We start from the raw sequence: 2508 nt of genomic DNA on the forward strand, positions 1-2508 counted from the left end.
GTATCAACAGTTTCAACTGTGTTTTTTTTATCTTCGCTTCACCAAGTTTATGGCGAGTGTTGCTCATGTAGCGGGAGGCCGCTCAAGGGGAGGGACTCACTAACTACCTCTACATATGCACGACTACGCCACCCTGTTTAACAGGGAAATATTAGTACTCATGAATTTAATAACCCACAAAAAGGACACACAGGAACGTTGTTATCGAGGAACGGCCAGAGACGTGGATACAAAAGTACAAAACTTTTATTTAAGTAACAATCTTAGAAGACAGCATTAAAAGACTGGGTTATCATGCAACACTCAAGTCAAGGAGGAAGCCGAGACTTAACAATGGCAGGTACACTACTTTAGCGAGCACAAGGCTCCTATAAATCACTCTTACCACCCTGTGCACAGGTATCTCACACACACTCCAATATGATCAAGCATGAACGCACAGCACTCGGTGACAACCTCCACCACAGCACGTGAGGAACTACTAGCGGCCTGCCTTGAAGCCTCGGCTCCTGTAATGAGAGCAAAAGTTACTGCACTGGTCTCAACATACAACAAAGACACTAACTACAAAAGAAAACACAAATAATGAACATTTACAAATCAACAAACCAGGAAACAATAACACAAAGGATGATGTTCAAGATTTGGTACCAACACAGGGTGTATGTACAACACTATTCTTCTAACAATACTTTCAAAAGCAAAACAGACAAACCAACCAAAACATTCATAAACAAATAAACAGAAAAATATATATAAACTACAAATCACACAATTGGAAAGACTAGTTGGAGAAACAACCCAGCGATCACAGGGACGAGCGCTGGAGAGCAGGTGTCACACAAGACGCATAAATTGAGCGCACGTGTTGATGAGAAATGTTATTGCCGGGAAGAATCCGGACGTACAAACAGCAGGAATCCGAGTATATAAAGCAGCAGCGTCAAGCAGCGTTGCCCCGCAGGTGTCACTGGCAGTCTATTCCTCCTAAAATATAAACATAAAACATATACTTGCAGTCTAAAAAGGGAGCGCCACACAATAGTGAAGGTTTTACGTACCTTCATTTCATAACAGTCGCCCGTCCACGTCACGCGCACACAAGACAACACCAAGAGGAACGCCAAAGGAGTGTAACAACTGCCAACAGCCGCGATTTATCCTCAAAGCTAAAACGGAACAATTGTTTACATGACATCACGCATCTCTGTTTAACTAGTCAGCCAAACACATACCTCCAAGCGAGGACGGATGAGGAACCAGGAGGAGCAGTGCCCAGGCAATGACGCACCACGCAGACGACAGCCACAGGTAAACAGTGACTCGAAACCCTTTTTATATGGTCCCGCATCGTTATGATTGAACTCACGCCCGAACACATTAGGTTAATTAGATGCAGCAGTACGTCCCACTACACTCACAAAATGCAGAACTTTTTAATGCGACAAAAAGCTCTTTCCACATGACTCCTCAACCTTGACATGTGACACAGACACTCCCATTGATAACTCAATTGTCCTTCCCTCCCCTCAGGTTAAGAGTCTGGGTGTCGTCCTCGACAGCACATTATCTTTCCACTCTCACATTAATAGCATCACTTGGTCCGCCTATTTCCACCTGCGTAACATCTCCCGTCTCCATCCCTCTCTCACTCCCCAAACCACCGCCATCCTGGTTCACAGCCTCGTCACATCTCGGATAGATTACTGCAACTCACTCCTGTTTGGTCTCCCTAATAAGTCGCTCCAGAAGCTGCAGCTCCTACAGAACTCTGCTGCACGCCTGATTACTCGGACCCCCATCTCTCATCATATCACTCCCATCTTGCAACAACTTCATGGCTTCCCATCAAACAGAGGATCATCTTTAAAATACTTCTCATTACTTTCAAAGCAGTTCACAACATGGCTCCTCCATACATCTCAGATCTCCTTCATTTAAACATTCCTACCCGTTCACTCCGATCCTCCCATACCTGCCAGCTTTCTGTCCCCCCTGCCCGTCTTGTCACAATGGGGAGCAGGGCGTTTAGTCGCTCTGCTCCCCATCTTTGGAATTCCCTCCCTCCAGACCTTATACCATGGACTCATTTCACTTCTTCAAATCCAAACTCAAAACTCTTGTTTAGACAGTCATATTCCACCTGACCCATATCACCTCAATGTTGTCTTGCCAATTTTATTGTTTACTGTTTTAATGTTTTTATCTGCTTTGTACAGTGTCCTTGGGTGTCCTTTTAAGGCGCTTTTAAAGGAGTCATAACCTGCAATTTTCACTTTTCCACGAGAATCAATGTATGTTATGATTGCCTAACGATTATACACTGGCCGGGAAGCCGATATTTAAAAGTGAAGCGTTTGTTTACCTCAGGGTAAATAAACCAGCGCGCGTGCACGCGCACTCAAATACGAGATTTTGATTTCAGCCCCCTCTTGACGTCATGACGGGGCAGGATATACCATAAATGGACACCGCAAACCTATGCCGCGGGAAGCCCTGCCCCTCTCC

The 2508-nt window shown here is 45.0% G+C and overlaps 1 long non-coding RNA gene across 1 annotated transcript; it reads right to left on the minus strand.

The window, feature by feature from the left end:
* Positions 1–206: 206 nt before the first annotated feature.
* LOC307145156 lies at positions 207–1523 on the minus strand. The gene is made up of 3 exons (XR_013818911.1): positions 1236–1523; positions 1062–1169; positions 207–987 (listed from the first exon to the last, which is right to left on the minus strand). It is a non-coding gene; the product is annotated as an uncharacterized lncRNA (long non-coding RNA).
* Between the last annotated feature and the right edge of the window lie 985 nt (positions 1524–2508).

The sequence above is a fragment of the Squalius cephalus genome (assembly GCF_949319135.1).
Source record: "Squalius cephalus genome assembly, chromosome: 17".
Lineage (NCBI taxonomy): Eukaryota > Metazoa > Chordata > Actinopteri > Cypriniformes > Leuciscidae > Squalius > Squalius cephalus.